Source organism: Herpailurus yagouaroundi, unplaced genomic scaffold (genome assembly GCF_014898765.1).
Source record: "Herpailurus yagouaroundi ecotype Mexico unplaced genomic scaffold, PumYag 28, whole genome shotgun sequence".
Taxonomy (NCBI): domain Eukaryota; kingdom Metazoa; phylum Chordata; class Mammalia; order Carnivora; family Felidae; genus Herpailurus; species Herpailurus yagouaroundi.
The window spans coordinates 55,328,054-55,352,344 of NW_024412376.1; the positions used below are offsets into that span (position 1 = coordinate 55,328,054).

Consider the following 24,291-nt stretch of genomic DNA (forward strand, 5'->3'; position numbering starts at 1 on the left):
ATCAAGTAACTTGGAAATGGCATGGTAAAAATGACTTAAATATTTTCTTTTATGGCTTCTTATATTGAGAGGCCTGTGCACTGACACTGTGTAAGTTTAACAGAGAGAATATTTCTCCCAGTTTAAATGTCAGACATACTGACTTTCCATAAGGAATAAAATTATATTTTATTCTTATGCATTATTTCTAATATTTGTGCAAATATTTATAAAATGTACTGTCTCTTAATTTGGATGAAAAATATTAAAGATTTATGTACACATTGTTTATCCATTTGTTGTGCTGCAATTTTACTTTAATAAATTGAAAAAAATTAATCTCCTGATGAGAACTGATATTGATACATAGGGCCTTAGTTGTTTTGTAACTAAAGACTATAACCTCGAACTTGATATATTAAATTTTCCTTTGGAAAACAGTTATTTTTCTAAGACACGTGATGCTATTTCTATTTTCTCACCAAGAGGTTTCAATTTTAGTGATTTTGTGTATTCATGTAACTTTTCCAAACAGATCACAAGTTCTTTGAACTCAGAGTCTATATATTTATTATAATCCCTTTCATGCCAACTCTTCTCTCTATTCTGTATTCAATACACAATAAGCATACAATAAATGATTGTTATTCACAAAACTTTTCATCTGGACACCACTAAGATGGGGAGAAATATATTCTTATAAGATTTTCAGAAAAAAAAAAACTGAATCCTCAAATAGTTGGTGACACTCTGTTTTATATACCTTTAAAAAGGTCAACAAAAATAATATTTTAAGAAATGTTTTTAGGTAGTGTATAAGTTTATAAACTAAATATTTTTCTAATGTATGTTATTTAAAGATTAATCATGAAGGGAAATGTGTAGTTAAAACACTTGCGATAGTAGCATCAAATAAATCATTTTGAACAGAGCCGGAGAATATTGATCGAGAGAAACTTAAGCCAAGTGCTTCTGTTTTCCTGTGTATTTTCACCAAGTAGCGAGTGGAAATAAGACTGGTTTAGGCATGTGTCAATGGGTATGTTGCTGGGAAGTTAGTTGTTGACTATGTAAGTTTAGTATTACTTATGTATTAACAAGAATGCAGAGTTTTGTGTTTTTTTTTTCAATACCTCTTTTCCATTGTTCAGTCTTCTCTACTCTGTGACTAGGGCTTCTTTATTGCTAACTCTCTCTTTTGTTCTTACCTTACACTTTCTCACACTGTCTCATTTTGATGGTATTATTGTCTTACTTTATTTAAAACAAACAAGAGTATTACGCTGACTTTACATCATGTCCTCCATAAAACTGCATGTGGCAGACCCTAGAAAGATGAATGTGAAGGCCCTTTGCTTGTGAATGGGGCATAAAGGTAAAATTTGAACAGAGCCCCAGGGACTAGCATGATGATTTGAGTGGAACAGGTGGCCATGATCTTCTTCCTGTATGTAATTGGTAAAAACAAACAAACAAACAAACAAACACACCTTAAAGTGACAAAATCCAGCAGCATCGGAAGTATTATGAAAAGAAGGAGGAAGTGTGTTGTCATAAGGATTATTTCCTCATTAAAAAATAAATAAATAAATAACAAAGATATTCAGTTGAACACCGAACTATAACCTAAGAATGTATTGGTTCACTAGCCACTGGCCCAATAAAATCCTTAAGAACACAGACACTTAAGAATATTGACTGCACATCTTCAGAAGTCTCTGTATATTTATTTGATAAAGACTATAGAAATTATGAGACCCTGGTGGGCTTGAAAATGACTCCTAATTGAAATGGACCAGTGTGGGCCAATCCAGCCCTATGCTTAGTATGCTTATTATGGTTAATATTTTACTGATTATCACTATGCTTCATGCAAAGCAAGACAAATTATATGTTGGGCTGCATTTGATGGCAGCCTTGAGGCATAGATCACTCTTCAGGTGAGAAAATACTAATGGTGAGACTAGAGAATTAGCAATAATACTTATTTAGAACAAGAAATAATTAATTCATGACAATATTATATATTATTTTTCTTAGCATTTTAATCAATTATTGTAAGAGAATTCATTAACTTAAAAAAGATTACTCATTAATAATAATTAACATTAAACATATACACCTTGAATTTGGGCACTAAAATTAGGCTTCTCATTATTTATGTTGAGAACTCAGTGAGATCTGAAGTGTAGTTCATGACTAATAAACTAAGAGAAACTCCTCTGTTGGCTCAGAGCTAAACCTAAGTCTTAGAGTTGTTTTATTACTTATGCTTTTCTATATTGAAATACTTGAAGATAAAAATTTGAAATACATTATTTTGAACTGATGCACACATGCTATTTATGCATATGTATATATTTCTATCCACTTTATATCTGCACATAAATGTAAAAAATAAAATATATCAGTACTCTACCAATTTCCACTCAGCAAATTACTGGAGAAAAATACTGGCAAGTTTTCTTCTCTCGTCCACCTAAGAATGAAAAAACATAAAACTATTTCATTCTGTTGTCAATGTGATAAACATTTAATGTATCAACCAAGGGAGGAACTTCTTTTTTCCCCCTGAATTGGGAGTGGGGAGGCCAGGCCAACGAGGCGGTGTGGGAAGAACGATAGTATAGACAACTTTAAGTATTAATGTGCTCCAAAAAGTACTTCTTTGAAAACTGGAAGTCACTACCGTTTAATCTTCACCAACTCTAAGCTGTGTGATTCTATGAAGATATTTTTGAGAAAAATAAAACTACCTCTGCATATATCCTGTTAAAACTTCATTACTTTTCAATAATTTTCCCTTCCGTTTTCAGTAAAAAAGCTCAGTAGCATTTCTAATACATTCACACTACTGGACAGCAATAGACTGGCAAGGATATGTTTGTTAGTTTTTTAATTTTGCAATAGATAGCCATAGTGACTTTTCTTCCACCTATGAACAGTATAGTAGCTATTAGTCATAAACGGCTATTAGCTATGATCATAAGCTGCTACTCATGTGGCGAGAAGTAATTGCTTTACCTATGATTGAACATAATGATTCAGGAAGCTTAGCTATTTTATTTTTTTACAGTCCCAAAATATCACTCCTCTTACATCTTACAAAATTATACTAATTTTTTCACATGAGAAGAGCGACTACTCTTAATGGAAATCTTACAATTAAAGCTTTTTTTTTTAGAAGACACATTTGAGAAAGTTTAATCTTAAATAAATGTAAAGAAAAATCATTGATACTGAATAATCAAGTATGAGTATTTTAAAATTTGAAAGAGCATCAATAGAAAAACATGAGACTAATTAACTAATGAATTAAACTATTGAGTATGTATATTTCAGTTATTAGTCTACTAGTCATTATCTGTTTAATCACAAGGGCAACCTGTGCACACACAATCTGATAATCTCAAATGTACAAGATAAAATTCATCTTTTAATTTTTGCATTCCTGAAAGGCAAACAACACTATGTTGGGTTATAGCCCCACAATAGCTGGTACACATAATATGACTGCTAAATATTTGTTAAATATTTGAGTTAACATTTTAAATTTTATGCCTGTGGCAAAGTATGTCATAATTAATTATCTGAATCAAAGAAACCACCAACAGTTAGCAAATATCCAGCTTTGTTCTGGGTATACAAATATTCATAAACCCTTATGAAACAGAAATAAAACAGTTTGAGGATAGAAAACAATGATTAAGAGAATAAATAGGGAATATGTGTTGTGGGAACAAAGTCTAAAAAATAGTAAAACTGTAGGAAAATGAGATCAATGAATAGATACATGATATCTATTAGTTTAACTATGCTGTCAGTTATGAGCTGTTTATCATAGTAAACATTAAGACTGTTAATAAACTTGAAAATGACATGTGACTTCACAAAGGCCACTGGGAAAAACTCTCTAGAGCCAAAACATTTCAGGGAAAGAATAAAATGAAGAACTCCTAAACCCACTGACCTAATGGTCTGTGTCTAGTAAGCACAAGTGACCAAACTCTAAAGACCTTAAGCATAACTCGAATAACAATAGCACTGTATAAACACTGGCGGAATAAGGTTTACAAGAATGTGGCATTAATAGCAATGCTAAGCCATTTGCACAAGGCTTTTATATAATTGTAAGAACTGCTATGATAATAATTAGTTTCTCAGGAATTGTCGGTTTCAATTTTGAGTCATATCAATATTTCATATTAAATGTTAAAATTAGTTTGTCAACCAGACAACTATAACATAAGCCTTACTTTTGCATAGTAGAATATCCTTAGTAAAATCATTGGTTAAGTCTGTATTACTCATTTTGTTTGTTTGTATTCTTACCCCACTAGTTTTTTGTGTGTAATTTTATGCCTGAAGAAAATAAGATGGGATAATGTTCAATATAAGTTCAATATAAGTTCAATATAACTTCAATATAAGTGATAACATTTTTTATGCATTTTCCAATCATTATGTTGGACCCACAGTTTAAATGCATGTTTGAATTAGACTTTAGTGACTCAATTAACATAGAAAGAGTTGACTGGTTAGATACACCTGTCATGAGATTCCAAATGTGAAAATCAATTTGCAAAATATAAATCCCTTTTTTCAACAAGTACAGACTAGGTTCGTATTTCTGTTGAGTTCTCATTTCACTCTCTGAAAACTTATCTTTATCTGGGTGTCTGGGTGGCTCAGTCTGTTGAGCATCCGACTTGACTTTTGCACAGGTCATGATCACAGGGTAGTGGGATCGAGTCCCATGTTGGGTTTTGCACTGAGAGAAGAGTGTACTGGGAACTCTCTTTCTCTCTCTCTGCCCATCTCCCCCACTCGTGGGCTCTTTCTCTCTCTCTCTCTCTCTCCCTCTCAAATAAATAAATAAATGAATAAAGAGAAAAAGAAATTTTATCTTTCATCATAAAGGATAGTAAATATGCATCTTGTCAAGAGAAAAATACTAACTTTGATTAGATTTAGATTTTTTTTATTTCATTAATTTATAAAATATTTAAATATATATATTTATTTTCTTTGGATATTAATAAAAGTAATCATAAAGATAAAATGTTTATATATACACATACAAATAAGTGTTTATATATGATCATATATATTAAAAGTGTGATAGAATATAAAATATGGGTGCCTGGGTGACTCAGTTGCTTAAGCATCTGACTGTTGGTTTCATCTCCTGTCATGATCTCACAGCTTGGGGGGGTGGGCATTGAATTCAGCACTGACAGTGTGGAGCCTGCTTGTGATTCTTTCTCTCCCTCTCTCTGACTCTCCCCTGTTCACTCTGTCTCTCAAAATAAACAGATAAACTTAAAAAAAAAATTTTTTAAAGGATACAAATTTAACAAGTTTATATAAACTGTTTACTTCTTTAAATTAATTGATGTTCTAGGGGCGCCTGGTGGCTCAGTCGGTTAAGCGTCCAACTTCGGCTCAGGTCATGATCTCGCCATCCGTGAGTTCGAACCCCATGTCGGGCTCTGTGCTGACCGCTCAGAGCCTGGATCCTGTTTCAGATTCTGTGTCTCCCTCTCTCTCTGACCCTCCCCCGTTCATGCTCTGTCTCTCTCTGTCTCAAAAATAAATAAATGTTAAAAAATAAAAAAATGAAAAAATTAATTGAGATTCTAATAAATTATTAATATAGTCATGCCCATAGTTCCTTAATTGCTCAAATATTTTATTTTCTACATTTTATTTTATTTAAAAAAATGTTTCATGTTCATTTATTTTTGACAGAGAGAGAGAGACAGAGCATGAGCGGGGAGGGGCATAGGCAAAGGGAGACACAGAAACCAAAGGAGGCTCTAGGCTCCGAGCTCAGCACAGAGCCCGATGAGGGGCTTCAAGTCATGAACCTCCAGATCATGACCTGAGCTGAAGTCAGATGCTTAACCAACTGAGCCACCCAGGCACCCCTATTTTTTAAATTTTTAATGTTTATTTATTTTTGAGAGAGAGAGAGAGGGAGAGTGTCAGTGGGGGAGGGGCAGAGAGAGAAGGAGATACAGAATATGAACCAGGTCCAGACTCTGAGCTGTCAGCACAGAGCCCGATGCGAGGTTTGAACCCACAAACCATGAGATCATGACCTGTGCCGAGGCCAGATGCTTAACCAACTGAGCCACCCAGGTGCTGCAATATTTTAATGCTAATTAAAAATAAGTAAGTGAAATTACAGAGTAATATTAATTTCAGTTTCTGGTTTTTACATTTGAGCAATAGAAAAAATTAAAACAAATTTACATATTGAATTTTTTGATTAATTTTAATTATATCCCCAAGTTCATCATAGAGTCCAGTTCCTACAAACAAATATTTTGAGAGTGTGTTTTCATACTATTATTGCCACAATATCACTTCCTTATATTCAGTGTAAATTATAATACTATAAAAATTATGAAGCCACATAATAAACTAACACTATCATGGCTAATATTTTTGATACTCATTTTCTTAAATTGTTACATTTGTTAATTAGAATAGTTTTTACAAACCCTGCAGCAATCACTTTCCCCCAATAGGGTATTGAAGGAAGGAAATGTTTTAATTTTTTTTTTTTACATTTATTATTTTTGAGAGAGAGAGAATAAGCAGAGGAGGGGCAGAGAAAGAATGAGACACAGAATCCAAAGCAGGCTTAAAGCTCCGAGCTATCATCACAGAGCCTGATGTGGGCTTGAACTCACAAACTGTGAGACCAGGACCTGAGCTGAAGTCAGACGCTCAACCAACTGAGCCACCCAGGTGCCCCCTTTTTTTTTTATTTATTATTTTTTTAACATTTACTTGCTGTTGAGAGACAGAGACAAAGCATGAGCAGGAAAGGGGCAGAGAGAGAGGGAGATACAGAATCTGAAGCAGGCTCCAGGCTCTGAGCTGTCAGCACATAATCCGATGCAGGGCTTGAACCCACAGGCTATGAGATCATGACCTAAGTCTAAGTTGGACACTTAACCGACTGAGCCACTTAGGCATCCCTTAAAGAAGAAATATTTTAAAAATCAGCTAATCTAATGTTACCTGACAGTTTATCTAAACAGTTAGATCTCTTTATTAGTTTAAAATTCATTTTGAAACACTTAAAAACAGGAAGCTGTTTAGATTGTATGATTAGATGCCATATAGACCATTGTGTTTGTATTAAATGCCAACATAAGAAATTTTAAATGATTAAGGGGTGCCTGGGTGGCTCAGTCAGTTAAGCGACTGACTTTGGCTCAGGTCATGACCTCATGGTTCATGATTTTGAGCCCTGCACAGGGCTCTGCACTGACAGTTCGGAACCTGCGAGGGATTCTCTCTCTCCCTCTCTTTCTCTCCCCTCTCTTGCCGGCACTCTCTTTCTCTCTCAGAATAAATAAATAAACTTAAAAAAATAAATTTTATTTATTTTATTTTTTTGTTGTTTACTTATTTTTGAGAGAGACCCAGAGTGAGTGGGGGAGGGGCAGAGAGAGAGAGAGAGGGAGACCCAGAATCCAAAGCAGGCTCTAGGCTCTGAGCTGACAGCACAGAGCCCAACGCAGGGCTCGAACGCATGAACCTCGAGATCATGATCTGAGCCAAAGTCGACAACTGACTGAGCCACTCAGGCGCCCACCCCCGCCCCCCGCCTTTAAAAAAAAAAAAAATTAAATAATTAATTATTTCAGCTTGACTATAGGTCACAAATACAAAAAAAAATAAATTAAAGGTGCTTCATGTTAGGGAAAGTAAATGGAAAATATACATTTTGTAAGACATGCTTATTAAATATAGTTTTTTGTACACGTAGTACAGTCGATTCATTTTAGTGATTCCTTTTAATTGATGATGTCACCAATTATTTGTGAAAAAAATATGTATCTCGAACTTCGCAACAGGATTTTACCCGTGTGTCGTCGGTTTACTGTAGACAATTTTGCCAATAATTCCAAGTCTGAGAACAGTTAAATAGAGCTAAGTCCCTGATACCCTATTTTGAGAGTTAGGATACCTATGCAGAATAGGCGACAAAATTATAAAAGAAATTCTGCCTGATTTAGTGAACACCAGCCATTAGCTTTTCAAACGACCTTGGTTGAAAAAATAAGGAGAAGGAGATCCTTTGGAATCCTTCTGTGTCGTGCACGTGTTAGGGAGAAGGCCAGGGAGGCGCTTCCTTCGTACGAGGGTCTGCTGGCAGGACACCCAGGGCTACTGAAGGCTGGGTAGCATCAGCAATAATGTGGGGAGCTGAAGCAGAGTCAGCCTGAGGTGACAGAAGAGCAGGGCACAGGGCTCAACTGGGGGCAAACTCCAAATCCAAACAAAAGCTCGGGTTGAGGAGGAGGGAGCAAGTTTGTCTTCTGTAGGCCAGATGTAGGCAATGCAAGAGAGAGCTTTCCTGGAGCTGCCTTGACAGACTGGACTGGGAACTGGCTGAGAGCAAAGCTGGGGAGAAGGCCGGGTGCTGCCCAGAGCTGAGACCGGCGGCTGCAGAGGGAAACAAGTCCACTGCCTGGGAAATTCATTCGTGAAATTATTGTGTAATCATTATGTGATATGGAATAATGAAAATTAAAAAAATAACAGCACAATAAGCGATATTTATTATTATAGTTTGTTTAGATAAAGCAATAGGTTATGTTTTCTCATTTCTAAAATTTCTGCATATAAAATCCAAAAGTAAAACACAAATCTGGACGTTAACTAACGTCTGAGCATTTATACACTCATTTTATTAATGGGTAGTAAAACAACAAGAAGATTTTCAACAAAACACGTATCTTTGTCCTAATTTTATATGTGTTGGGAACTTATAGCCACAGATACATGATGAAATGCAATTGTATGAATGTTTGCTTCATGAATTTAACTAACCTAGCACTTAGTTAATACTTTTAAAAATACATTCCAACGAACTAATAACTCTAGAGAACATAGATATTACTATGTATTTGACTCATTCACCCTTGAATGAACTAACCAATTTAACAGCCTAGAGACAGTTGACCTTCAGCAACTATAAGAAAAAAAAAATTAAAAAACCCTATGTAACTGCTAATGATTTTATTGTCACTAAATTTAATCCACTTATGGCAATGCCCTTTCCACTGTCACAGGCTTCATAGTTTCTTTCATCAAGCTGAATAAATTTTTGTTAACATTATGCTTAATGTACAGCTCTTTAGTTTTGTTTGTTTTGTTTTGGTTTTGGTTTTGGTTTTTAACGATGGGCTGAAGCATGGTTTCATGCATTGGGGATTTAAAATTTGAGCATTTTCTAATTTAGTTTGTATTGCAAAATTATTTCCTGAATTTCATCTTTCGTAGGCCAAACTGCACTGAAGCTTTTATAGATAATTTTCTTTGATCAATACATTAGAGCTTAAAAAATGTTATTCTTGTACATGTCATAAGCATTCTATCACAACTTTTGCATGGACAAATTGAGTTACCTATAATTGTATAATTTATTTCGTTTTATTATATCATAACAATATATTTCAAGGATATTTTTTTCAAAGTGAGATATCTTCAGAATATAAAAGAGAGTTAAGGGGAAAATATTACCACTGAGATAATAAAAACCATTTTATAATTCAGAGTTGAAATATACTGTAAAAGTGTATGATTATTTTGCCTTCAAAATCTTCACTAAACTTTTCTTACCGAGTAGATCGTCACTTTACATATGAGACTTCTTGTATTGTTTCCAAACTTTAGTCCATTTTCTTGGAGGAAAAAAAAACAAACAAACAAAAGATGTTTTGAAAAACCTGTCAGAGTGCGGCTAATTAATTTAATTATAACAAAAATGGCATTAGCTTGATAAAAAATTATTTAAAACTTACTCTTTATTTTATATCGGAAATACGAGAAATTTCTTTAAATGTTTATCTATTTTTGAGAGAGAGAGAGAGAGAGAGAGAAAGTGAGACCGTGAGAGGAGGTAGGGGCAGAGAGAGAGGGAGACACAGAATCCAAAGCAGGTTCCAGGCTCTGAGCTGTCAGCAAAGAGCCTGACATGTCGCTCGAACCCATGAACTGCGCGTTCATGATCATGACCTGAGCCTAATTCAGATGCTTAACCGACTGAGCCACCTAGGTACCCCAGATATATGACAAATTTTGATATGGTTATTGCATTGCTTTATATCCATTCCACATTGTTTAATAAACATACAGAGTCAAAATATTTGCTTAGAAAATTAAAATAAATCTTTACTGGTATAAAATACTGTTCTATTAATGATAATAATCATCATGAATTACTACTATATGTAGGCTAGTAACTTAGGCTTAGGGTATATGGTTTTAATGTTGATTCTACTTTTTTTTTTTCTTTTTTCATCTTATTATTCTTTTAATGTTTATTTATTCTTGAGAGAGAGAGAGAGAGAGAGAGAGAGAGAGAGAGAGAGTTGGGGAGGGGCAGAGAGAGAGGGAGACACAGAATCCAAAGCAGGCTCCAGGCTCTGAGTTGCCAGCACATAATCCGATGCAGGGCTCAAACCCACAAGCTGTGACATCATGACCCGAGATGAAGTCAGAAGCTTAACTGAATGAGCCACCCAGACGTCCCTGTTCTTTTTCTTGTTTTAAGGTTGGGTTTTTTTAAAGTTTTTCTTATTTATTTATTTTGAGAGAGACAGAGAGAGTATGAGAACATGAGTGGGGGTGGAGCAGAGGGACAACGAGAGAGTAAAACCCCTGCAGGTTCCACACTGTCAGCACAGAGCCCAAAGCCCCACCGTGGGGTTTGATCTCATTATGGTGAGGTCATGACCTGAGCTGAAATCAAGAGTCAGATGCTTAACCAACTGAGCCATCCAGGAGGCTCTCGATTCCCATAATTCCCATAACTAGTATAATTATTTATCTGAACCCATGGAATGTATAACACTAAGAGTGAATCTTAATGGGTGATACTGATGAATCAATATAGATTCATTAACAATGAACCACTCTGTACCACTCTGGTGGGGAATGTTACTAGTCAGGGGAGGCTTGGCATGTGTGAGACAAGTCTCCGTATGGGGACTTATCCAGGGAAGTCTCTGTGCCTTTTGCTGAATTTTGCTGTGAATCTGAAACTCTTCCAAATATGAAAGTCTACTTTTAAAAATCTGGCATAAATATAGTTTAATGCAGTATAAGTATGAAATGAAGTTAGGCATATGACATAATTATTTTAAGTTGTACATAAAAAGTATAATATCCTGATGTAAACATATACAGGAAGTGGACACCTTCAGATTCCAGTAGATTCATTGTTTTTATATAAGCCATAGATTTACTTTCAGTATTGGTATATTACCGAAAAGTAGAAGCAAAATGAGGTCTGCATTTTGACTTAAAAACAAAATCTTCTTAATGCACTCAACATAGTGTTTTCCAAAGAATGTTGTCGCATATGCTCAACACTCATTATATATTCAAGTACAGCCGAGGTTATTCAGTCAGCATAACAACATCTTGTCGGCAACCTTGCTGATCTGTATAAAAGCCAATAAATACTGAATGTAGTGGTATTATCTGAGAAGAGCAATCTTGCCAGGACACAGAGGGATCGTTCCTATCTTCCTTCAAGTGCTTTCATGAAATATTTATGGTTCAGATATACCAGAAGTGGATTTCAGTTTAATATCTACTCTCAACTGTAGCTGTGTTGAAGCATGCATTAGTCTTTCCGTGTGGATTTTGAAAATATGTCAGCTGGTAATAATAAATCAAGACATACAACTATTAATTATTCGTAGTAAATGGGAAAAACAAACACTGACACAAATAGTTCTAATTAAATAATTAATAATATATATGTCAAGTGCATTTTTATATTACTTTACATTACTTAAAACGAGAACCCCCTGATCGCCATACCACAGTGGACTCAGTAACAGAGTGATCACAGATCTTGGTTAAGTAATGCAACCAAAATGTAGACACAGATAGAAAAACAGATAAAACCTTCATGAAATGTGAAGTTTATCTTTACAAAAAAAAAGTACTTACAAGATAAACTGAACCAGACAACTCTGAAACCTCTTATATGAAACTAAGGGGAAAAAAATCTGTTCATGAATTATCATTTTAATAAACCAATTAGTTCTAAACTAAAATAAATAAAAATACCTTATAATTTGGTGCTCCATATTTATAGAGTCGAATACACTTTTTAATCTCCCATAGAAACTCTTGAGACGTGTTCTAATAACAAATCTAAAACAAAAGATCATAGTTTATATTTATGAATAGGTCATTTTCTCTCCATTACATCCATGATTAAATTTTGATATTCCATTACCTTCTAAGGCATTTTTTTCTACTTTGAGGAAAAGTGACAGATGTTATTCTACTTTTTTTCACTGGATCTTGGTTTCTGTAAACTTTTTCTGCTAACATTTGTGTGTGTGTGGTGGGGGAGGGGGAAATTCCAAAGCATATAACACTTTGATTCTAAAATGGGACTATACGGCACACAAGGCAACATATATTTTGGAGTTACACGCCTTTACTTGACTTTTTTTTAACTAAAGCATATCTGCATTCTTAACCCTATTGACTGTTTTACTACCACCACCCCCATTCTGTCATGCCTTTTGATATCTATGTATTATGACCTCTTTCAGAAAGATTATATTAAAAAGCCATACAGGAAAACGAGCAGTGGCTTGAGAGTCAAGATAGCGGCACTTTTGTCTGAAATGACCAAGTAACTGGCAGTGTGGCTTGGGGCAAGACAAGTTACTGTGACTATGCTTTATCATGTGTCAAAAGAGGAGAGTGGAACTAGATAATAAGTCAGACATTCTAGCTATTGGTTTCTGTGAAATATGTATATTCCATTCTTATTCTATCAAGGACGTGTTAAAAAAAAACTCCCCTATCACTTATTTATTCACACACGCAGACACACTCACACACAGACACTCTCATATGCCATGGCCCCCAAAACAACTTTTAAAGTACTAACATTGCAGCCTTTGGATCAGTAGTCTACTACTGATATACTTCATTTCTGACTTGTTAGAACTCTGATGTAATATAAAGATAATTTGTAATATTGTTATGGCTATAGAGAGGGAAAGAACTGGACATATTTTCTTTTAAATTATAATAATATTTTCTGTACCAGTAATTCAAAGGATACAGGCAAGAGCACTAACAAACCAAGCATTTTTCTTTTGGAGAAGATAAAAACAAATATTGATTATGTTTTATGTATTTTCTCTCTTGCTTAGGACATATTTTAGTTTGAAATCATACGTAAGGTTTCAGCAGTGCATGTGGAACATAGCTTAAAGAGGAAGAGCATTTATGCTGAGGTATAATTTCAATTTTTATCTCCTTATTACAAATCTTACCTGATATTCTTCAGCGAGTAATGTTCCCCCAAATCTATAAAATTTAGGTTTATTTATGAATAATTTCCCACACAGACTAGGCACAGTCTCCCAAATGAATTGAACACATAAGGACTCCCTGTTATCCTTCTACTAGGAAATACTCTGAATATGTTTACCAGAATACTGTTTTTTGTTTTTTGTTTTTTGTGTTGTTTTTTTTTTTTTTTTTTTTTTTAATTTTCTGATAAAGACAAGGAAGAGGTTAAAGTTTTCCTGGAACATTTTTTGGTTTTTTGGTTTTTTTTTTCAGTCATCAATTTATTAGGGAACAGGAGTGATTCTGGGAGAAAAATACAAGGATGGACTCTCAGAGTGGGATGGGAATGTGAGATAGTTTGTGTCCCCTCTCCTGTTCATTGGGGACGCCCACTCCTGGTAAGGAACTCCATCATCAAGCAAACAATATGAGATCGTTAGTGGATACCAATAAGTCATCCAAGTGCTTGCTGAACGTCTCTGACACATGTGGCCATAATGGCATAGATGAAGTTTATCACAAATTCAAAAGCATGCATGTCTTTTTATTAATGGACCCAAATAATCTGATACAGAAAAGTACCCGATCTGCCAGCAGTAGAAACCAGAACTGACTCCTAATGTGGTACCCAACCGTAAAAGAATCAGTCATCCAGGAGAAAGGTGAAATTTACTGAACTGTGTTTATCCCAGGGAAGGACAGAAATTTGCCTTAATTGGGCTGACAAGGATTTTGAATGTTGGTTTCCTTTCCTTAGACAACATATTTGGAGACCAGAAAAACAAAAAAAAAAGTTCTTACCAAAATTTATATCAACACTAAAGGTATACTATTTAATTTTGTTTTTATACAAAGAACTTATTTAAAAGTAAAAGATTTTTAAAAATGTGGCATTTGAGATGTTATCCATGGGCTTCAATTACATTCACACATGTGCCTGGTACATAAATAAATGATACATCTTCCAACTATCTTCTAAGCAGCTAACCCAGTAGAATAATGGAATGGCTTATTGAAAACATTTCTTTTGTTGACTGAAACCACCACTGGCGTTTTGCAGTTAGGGCCTTTATGATGTATATTCTAAATGAGTTGCATTTATAAGATATAATTTCTTCACTGGTCAGAATATAAGGATCCAAGGACAATGTGTAAAAGTTGCTTTGTTGCAAAATAGCCTGTTTTTCATCCCTGTTACTCTGAGATCTGCTTCCTGAGAAATCTTACTATTTATTTGAAGGAATGTTTCCAAAAGGTGGTGCAATGAATTGCTCATTTAGACCTGTTCTTTTTGCCAGTAGGCAAAAAAAGAGTTAAAATGTTGCCCAGGGTGATCAATTCCCAGGTGAGCTAGTAGAACAAGTATAAGAATATGAACCCTGGAACCAAACTGCCTAAATTCAAATTTCAGGTAAGTAAATTGGCAAACTTGCTTAAGATCTATGTCACAATTTCCTTGATAAAGTGAGGCTCTCAATAGTTAAATTTGCAAACTCTTTGAAAAGTGGCAGGCAGAAAATAAATTACCTATGCATATTTACTTATGACATTAGCATAAATATTAAAGTGAAATAATATTGTCTCAGTTGCGGAGGTAAGGAGTATGTGTGAAACCAAAGTAGTCCTCTGGGATGCAGCAAACAGTGGTAAAATTATTGCAATCCTATACAGGCAGGAACACCAAGGTTCAGACTATTCAGGAATAAAGGGATTATTTCACAGGGGAGACAAATAATACCTTAGCATCAGAGATTTAGAGGGAATTTGAATGGGTAGAGTGAAAATGGGGAAGAAAACTGTAAATTTTCATTATGAACTCGTGATCAATGGGACAAAAATCTCAAATAGCTTCCAATACTTTCATTCTTGCTTCTCTCTCTCTCTAATCTCTCTAGTGCTCTCTCTCTTTATGTTTTTCTTTCATAATATCAACATTATCATCATCATCATCCCTTCTTTTTCATCAACTCTACCCCTCATTTTCCCCTCTTACTTTACCTCACAATTTTATATAGAGTGTGTTGTTTATGGCTTCATTTACAATGCAATATGTTTGTTAAATCATATCAGGAGAGGCATCTGATTGCAACAGGAGGAATGGTAGTGTTGCTCTTGTTGAGAACTTCAAGCATAGGAAGAGGAATGTGGATGCAACATAGCACCCTAGCTGCGTTTTGAACAGTGAGCTGTGGGGAAAAAAAAAATGTTGTGTATTTCTGAACAGTAATGTTGAGGCATGAAAACAACTAACCTTATGAGTATCTTCTTTGGCAGGATGTCCAGAGTATGATCTCTTTTAACTCTCAAAATCATTCCTACCAAGAACAGAAAAATATATTTCTTTTGTTATCAATACCAATATTTCTTTGTTATCATGTCAAATATTAAGCCACGTGTTAATTACCTTACTTAGGAACTCTTTGTAATGTGTTTCCATGCTCATTTATAATGGATGGAAAGAAATGGTTCCTAGAGTATGTAACATAAGTTGACTAAAGCCATATAGCTACAGACTGGAAGGATTTTGTGTTACAAGGAAATTCAAATTACATTTGAGGCCCACCTGTCATTTTCCTATTATTCTATGTCTCCTTGAATGATGTGAAATTAGTGTAAACATCGTATTAAAGGAATAGTATAACTATTTCGTAAGTTTTCTTGTTGAAAACTGGAGAAAAGCATCTTAGGGAGGAATGAATATTATGGAGAAGGACAAACAATTTTGAGACGTTCCAAAGAGGTGAAAAGCTATTTATGACTGGAGTTTAGAAACATGAAAGGGAGATAAATCTGGAGATAGGGTTTGGTAATTGTCATGGTGCGTTGGGTTTAGAGTTTATGAATTTATTCTGATATTGGTATTCCGGTTGGTATTGGGGAATCAGCAGTTGTTAAGCTTAACCCCAACTGTGTAAACATAGTCTTTACACTGTAGGAAAGAGCATGAGTAAGAATATAGTTTGGTAGTTAGAAATCTAGATTGCATATGATGGAAAAGCAGATGGTGTGTCCTACTACACAAGAGGAAGAAAAGAATAATCTTATCTTCAAACTGGGGAAGTAATAAAAAGGTATAAAAAGGAGTTCATAAGTACATCGCATTACTTCCTACAGATAAATCAGTCCATAGAAGAAAGCAACTGGCTCACATCTCTTTTTTTTTTTTTTTTTTTTTAGTCAAATGAGAGTAATTTCCCTTCTAAATATGTTACCAAACATTTCCTTCTAGTATTAAACAGGAAGAATACCCTGGGCAGATGTCAAATAATTATAAATATCAAAGAGATTTACTACTATTACTTATATTTGATTTAATTCCATTTGCTTTATATATCGTCAACTCTTTTTCTTCTTTTTATTGTATCGGTAGAAAGAATAATGAGGAGGAAATAATTCTTTGAATTTTAGTGTCAAGTGTAGAAGCATTTGTGCATTTAAGATCTTGGTTTTTTGTACATTTTTAAAATAATATACATAAGGATAATACTAAGAACTTTTACAACAACAACAACAAAAGGCAAGTCAAATAGATATAATTCTGGCTTGCTTTTTCAGATTAAATTATAAAAGAACTAAAAAGCAAATTATCTTTTGATGGGGGAGCTGACCCCTTCACTCAAGTTTGTACTGGATGAGTAGAATGTGGGATTTCCCTGGAAAGCAAATGGGGTGCAGTTGGAGCCTTCAGGGTGCACCATGTGGCTGTGAGCATGTGGGAGGAGTAAATGCGGGTGCTGATGGAGGGGCTGGGAGAGAATGGAATGGACTGAGCTTCAGGGGCACCTTGAGAATGGCAGAATCAAGCCCACGGTGCTGTTGCAACCACCGCTCTTCCCAGAGAAAGCCTGAACTCACAGGATCTCTGAAGTTCTATGGGGCGACAGAGGTGTCTTGGGATGAAAAATACCTGGATGAGCAGATACCAGAGGCCCCTCATCACAGACTTGTCCTTAAGGAGTCTGATTCATGCCACTTATCAAACAAATCCCAATCTTCCTCGATACCTAACCTCCCCCAACTCACCCAAATCAGTGTGGAGGCACCTATTCCCAGACAGAGGCTAGAATAGAAGAGTGTATATTACATGCACAGGCCTCAAATCTATAGCCTTCCAGAGGCTTTCATCCAGGGAGACTCATACTGGACTGCTGACAGAGCCATGGATGATAAATTTTATTCTTTTAAGACAATAAATGTGTAGCGGTTTGTTATAACAGTAATAGAACGTCAAATTAACAGTCCAGACTTTATTATTTTAGGCAACAAGTAGACTTGGAAGTCTTTAGGACAATAGAACAATATAATCCAAGCTCTGTTTTAGGAAACGTGAGACATTTTTATTTCTCTAACTAGCATGCATTCTGCCTAATGGTCTTCCAAAACAAACCTAACTTTTGTTCACGTGTCCTTTTCCTTCTTCTTACTAGTCCATAAACCTCCACTTCAGGGTCATCTGAATAATATAAGAGTAATCTTACTAACTTTACTCATAATTGATTTATACGAGTGAGCTGATAACCCAGTTCATTTAGTGAGATAGTAAGAGGTATGTGGTAGGTTTCTAAGGAGATTCACCTTGATCTTTGGGGAGAGAAGCCTCTCCTCTACTGAAAGGGAAAGGGGCAGGAACAACTTAATTTGATGTTATTTATACCTTTGAATTTTTTTTCCTATATAAGTTAAAAAATAAAATATTTTCTTTGTAATTTAGTTTTGTTTTTAGTTAGACTTCTGTTTTCCAGCGTTAAGTGTCTTAAGGAAGGAATATGCATGAAAGCCACACTGAGAAAACTAAGTAATGAACAAATTAGACCAGTTTTCTTAGTGAAACACATTACAATGACTTTAATCACATATTTAAAATACAGTCTGCTATGAATATTTGTAATTTTTTATATTTACATACTATTCCCACCAATTTCTCCTCTTTACTAAGTACAGTGGTGTTAGTTTAAGTAGTTGTATCCATTGTTACGGATTTCTGCTTTTATCTTCCTGTGTCCTACAGAGTTAAAGCTGTTCTAAAAACATTTTTTGATAGCTTCCACAATCTTTTCTGACAAGGAAAGGATAATCACTATTTTTTGGTATCCCTAAATACTATTTTAAATTTTGCTAACATGATAATTTTGAGAAGTATACATATTGAAAACAGTTTATACATAATTTTTTCTAGTTGTCCTCTATCTCAATATTCGGTAACATAAGTGTTGTATCTGTCCTTGAACTGCAAGTGTATTAGCTTTATTAGATCAATCAATTCTGGAAGACTTGTAAACTCACCATCCTTCAGTCTAATATCCATATATAACTACACTAAAATACAATCGTAAGCAAATGCAAATTTAAATATTTCCCTATGAAATACTAATAGAGGTGTTACATTTTTTTCTTTTTTTCTTTTATTTTATTTAAAAAAAAATTTTTTTTCAACGTTTATTTATTTTTGGGACAGAGAAAGACAGAGCATGAACGGGGGAGGGGCAGAGAGAGAGGGAGACACAGAATCGGAAACAGGCTCCAGGCTCTGAGCCATCAGCGCAGAGCCTGACGCGGGGCTCGAACTCCCGGACCGCGAGATCGTGACCTGGCTAAAGTCGGACACTTAACCGACTGCGCCACCCAGGCGCCCCACATTTTTTTCTTTAACATATTTTATTCCTTAAAACATTGTACAAATAGTATAAAACATCACTGAGCTTTTTACGTTTAATACATTAATATTTAAATAAGATAGTTCTCAAATTATTTTTTAGTGTATTTAGAATATGGCAGATGTAACAAGGAAGGAAAATTTACAACACATATAGAAGATATCTTAAAAGAATTACAGGGTCAGGAGGATTCTCAGAAGTTTTGAACTTCAGTTGATGCTGAACTTTAAAAGTTTATAAATTTTTTTTCCTAAATGACTTTGCATCCATAACCCAATTTGAGTAAGAGAAGGAAGAAACTTTATAGAGCTATAGAAAGAAAGTGAGTGAAAAATGTATAGATATGAAGAGATAAAAAAGGAAGGAAAGGAAAAAAGGAAAGAAAGAAAAAGAAAAATGCACTTCTTTATCTGATTTCTTGGCTGATGATTTTAAGTAAAAGAGCATTTTTTTCTTTTCCTATTCATCCTTACTTTAACCACCTCTCATTCACTTAACATTATATAATTCATTTTATTGCAGCCTTTATTGTCTATTCTGATATTTGTAAATTTAGCTTCCAAATTTGTGAAATCATTTTTTATTTTTTATGGCCTCATTGTATTTCTGTGCTCACAAATTTAATAAATTCTTCAGCTGTGGTGTTATTAAAAAATTATAGCATATAATTTTTTGAAAGCACTTGAATATCTGTGATGTTTGTTTATCTCTTTGGAAATTAATGAGAGATTCATTTCCTCCTCAAATGATAGCCATGTAACCCAGAGCTTGAGAAAATTATCAATATCTTATCTAAATTAAAATCTAAATTAAATCTTTTTTTTTCTCTATGGTCCAACCTCTTCTTAGTGAGTTTTCAATTATTGTAGTGAATTTATTGTTATGCCGAAGATTGTGGGGAAACATTAAAAATATTTAAAGTGTTACTCAAAACAAAGTCATTTAACATCCTATCAAAGAACAAAATTTGTAGGGATTGGCATGAGAACCGACAAAAGTGAGAATGAGAATTAGAAACTCGTGGTTGTTGTACAGCAAAGACAATTAATAAAGTGAAAAGGTAACCAACAGAATGGGAGAAAATATTTGTGAATCATTTATCTGACAAGGGCTTAATATCCAAAAATATGGAGAAAAATCATATAACTCAATGGAATGAAAATGATGTTGAAAGACAATCTGATTTTTTTTTTAATTTTGTTTTTCAACGTTTATTTATTTTTGTGACAGAGAGAGACAGAGCATGAACGGGGGAGGGGCAGAGAGAGAGGGAGACACAGAATCGGAAACAGGCTCCAGGCTCTGAGCCATCAGCCCAGAGCCTGACGCGGGGCTCGAACTCCCGGACCGCGAGATCGTGACCTGGCTGAAGTCGGACGCTTAACCGACTGCGCCACCCAGGCGCCCCTGATTTTAAAAACTAGGTAGAAGAACAGAATAGACATTTTTTCCAAAGAAGAGGTACAAATAGCCAATAGATATATGAAAAGGTGTCCAATGTCACTAGTCATCAGGGAAATGTAAACCAAAACTACAATGAAGAGATCACCTTCAAGATATCACCTTTTAGAGTGGCAATCATCGAAAAGACAGAGATAACTGGTATTAGCAAGGATATAGAAAAAAAAAAAGAAAAGAAAACCCTTATTCATTGTTGTTGGGGATATAAATTGATGCAGCCATTATGGAAATTCCTCAAAAAATTAAAAATAGAACTATAATATGACCCAGAAATGCTATTTCTGGGTATATACCCAAAGGAAATGAAAACAGGATATTGAAAGGTTATCTACATCCCCATGCTCTTTGTAGCATTATTCACAGTATTGAAGATATGGAAACAAATTGTCTGTTCATCAGTGTGTGAATGGATAAAAAATAAGTTGTTCGTATACACACACACAACAGAAAATCTGTCATGAGAAATTACCGACATTCTGCCCTTTGCGACAACATGAATGGAACTTGAAATCATCGTGCTAAGTAAAATAAGTCAGAGAGCCAAATATGGTATGGTATCACTTACATGTGGAAACTTCAAAAGCCAAACTTGTAGAATCAGAGACTAGAATATGTCCAGGAGTTTAGGCGTGAAGGATACAGGGATATTTGGTCAAAAAGTAAAAACGTGCATTAGTCAGATAAGTAAGTCCTAGTGATATGATGTACAGTTTGATGACTGTAACTGAATTGCATTGTATATTTAAAAGTTGCTAAGACAGTAGATCTTAAAAGTTCTCATCACACACAGAAAACTGTAACACGTGAGGTGATGGGTGATAACTAAGCTTATGATAGCAATCATTTCACAGTATATACACATCAATTCATTAAGCTGTACACTTTAAACTAACCCATATATGTCCATCGCATCTCATTTTAAAAGGCATAATAAACAAGACATAATTCATGGATAAGTTAAGAGGCCTAATGTGTTTTTTTAGTGAGTATTTGGAGATTGAATTTTATGGCACAGCTAGTTTGAAATGGATAGCTACATTTCCAACAGCTGTACCAGTATGGAGAATGGCTGGTAACAAAAGGACTTCTTGGCAAACCACTTCTCTTATTAAATAGAGAATGCAGTGTGCTTGGCATCTGTACTTTAAGTAATTTGCAAGAAAATACATTACTTAGCCAGCTGCGGATTCTCCTATTTCACGATCAAGATTATAAGTCATTAATCAATTTATAGACATAAATACACTATTGTTCAAATATAAATAAGTATTTAAACACCCTGGAATCCATAAATGTAATTAAAACAATAGTTTACTACATTCATTCATTTGTCTCCCAGCTGTTTGGGGAAATTACTGAAGCGTGGATCCAAACAGCTAATACCATATTTAGTTTTGTTTATTGAAATAATGAAAGTGTGTTAATGACAAAGTGCAAAAATACATAATAGAAATTAATGTGCTGTGAAATAAAATTTTGTTTGAAAATCAAAATGGGTAAGTAAAAGCTTGTCTTTAAATGAACATTGCATAATGTACATTTAAAAATTATTAAATCATTTTTATTGAAGTGTGTCTGTAAATTACACCCCATGAAAAATGACAGCAATATGCTCAAGACAGACAAAGTCTAGTCTATGGAACTAAATTAATTTTACACAATATTCAAAAGTTATTTTTGTTGTTTTTTTTTGTTTTTTTTTTTCAACGTTTATTTATTTTTGGGACAGAGAGAGACAGAGCATGAACGGGGGAGGGGCAGGGAGAGAGGGAGACACAGAATCGGAAACAGGCTCCAGGCTCTGAGCCATCAGCCCAGAGCCCGACGCGGGGCTCGAACCCACGGACCGCGAGATCGTGACCTGGCTGAAGTCGGACGCTTAACCGACTGTGCCACCCAGGCGCCCCTCAAAAGTTATTTTGTATAACATTAGAAAATAGCATTTAAAAACATCTTCATAAACTATATTCCATTCAGTGCTTATATCCATGAAGTATTTAGTCTCATTCTAGTATAGTTACTTCTTATGCATAATTCCTTCATAAAAGTTTTATTCTGATTTGTATTAAAATGAACCATGACTATCTCATATGTAGTACATACATTGTAAGCATTATATAGTATGTAAACATACAGAGAAATGTGGGGGGTACATAATATTACTAGATTTTATATGTGCTATTATTAATACAGAATATCAGATATGACTAATTTTAACATTTTCAAAATATTTTCTCAGGTGTAAACAAGTTTATAAATCTTCAAAAATACAATATTGTATACATATACACTACCATTTAAAAATATGCTGGGGGACATGGGTGGCTCAGTCAGTTAAGTGTCCAACTCTTTTTTTTTTTTAATTAAAACAATTTTTTTAATGTTTACTTATTTTTGAGAGAGAGACAGAACAGGAATGGAGGAGGGACAGAGAGAGAGACACACACACAGAACCTGAAGCAGTCTCCAGACTCTGAGCTGTCAGCATAGCATCCGATGAGGGACTGGAACTTACAAACCATGAGATCCTGACCTGAGCAGGAGTCAGACACTTAACTGACTAAGTCATCTAGGCGTCCCTTTTTAATGTTTTTTAATGTTTATTTTTGAGAGGGAGAGAGAAACAGTGTGACAGAAGGAGGGGCAGAGAAAGAGGGAAACACAGAATCCAAAGGAGGCTCCAGTCTCCGAGCTGTCAGCACAGAGCCCAATGCTGGGCTCAAACTCATGACCCATGAGATCATGACATGTGCTGAAGTTGGACGATTAAACGACTGAGTCACTCAGTCATCCCAATTCTTTTTTTTTTTTTTTAATTTAATGTTTATTTATTATTTATTTATTTTTAACTTGTTTTATTGTGTATCTTTTTTAAAATTTACATCCAAATTGGTTAGCATATAGTACAACAATGATTTTAGGAGTAGATTCCTCAGTGCCCCTTACCCATTTAGCCCATCCCCCCTCCCACAACCCCTCCAGTAACCCTCAGTTTGTTCTCTATATTTATGAGTCTCTTCTCTTTTGTCCCCTTCCCTGTTTTTATATTATTTTTGTTTCCCTTCTCTTATGTTCATCTGTTTCGGTCAGAGAAAGACAAAAATCATAAAACAGATGAACATAATATTTATTTTTGAGACAGAGAGAGAGAGACACAGAATCTGAAGCAGGTTCCAGGCTCTGAGCTGCCAGTGCAGACACCCACACACATGGCTCAAACTCACGAACCATGAGATCATGATCTGAGCGAAAGTCAGATGCTTAACCAACTGAGCCATCCAGGTGCCCGAAGTGTCCAACTCTTGATTTCACCTCAGGTCTTGACCTCATGGTTCATGAGATTGAGCCCTGCTCCTGGCTCTGAGGTGACAGCAAGGAGCCTACTTGGGATTCTCTCTCCCTCTCTCTGCCTCACCCCATTTGCACTCTCTCCTTCTCTCTCTCTCTCTCTCTCTCTCTCTCTCTCTCTCTCTCTCTCTCAAAATAAATAAATAAACATTAAAAACATAAAAATTCGGGGCACCTGGGTGGCTCAGTTGCTTAAGTGTCTGACTCTTGTTTGCATGATCTCAGGGCTTCTTAGTCCTGCATCAGTCTCTCTGCTAACAGCACAGAGCCTCCTTGGGACTCTGTCTCCCTCTCTCTCTCTCTGCCCCTCCCTTCTTGCTCTCTCTCTCTCTCAAAAATAAATAATAAACATTTAAAAAATAAATAAAAATATTTTAACTTACCACCAGATAAATCTTAAAGTATACAATTTTATCAATATTGATTAAATAATATTATTTAATAAAGACTTTCAAATGAAGTACTTTATAACTGTAAACATCCAAGT

General features: G+C 34.9%; 1 long non-coding RNA gene across 2 annotated transcripts in view; it reads right to left on the reverse strand.

The window, feature by feature from the left end:
- Window positions 1-15,653, reverse strand: part of LOC121027608 (uncharacterized) — a 29,071-nt gene extending 13,418 nt beyond the window's left edge. The window contains exons 1-2 of one of the 2 annotated variants that reach the window (XR_005788843.1): window positions 15,593-15,653; window positions 12,091-12,177 (exon numbers count right to left, since the gene is read on the reverse strand). This is a non-coding gene — a long non-coding RNA (uncharacterized LOC121027608). Of the gene's footprint in view, window positions 1-12,090; window positions 12,178-15,339; window positions 15,557-15,592 lie in introns of those variants that run through there. The other variant, XR_005788831.1, reaches the window with a different exon arrangement.
- Between the last annotated feature and the right edge of the window lie 8,638 nt (window positions 15,654-24,291).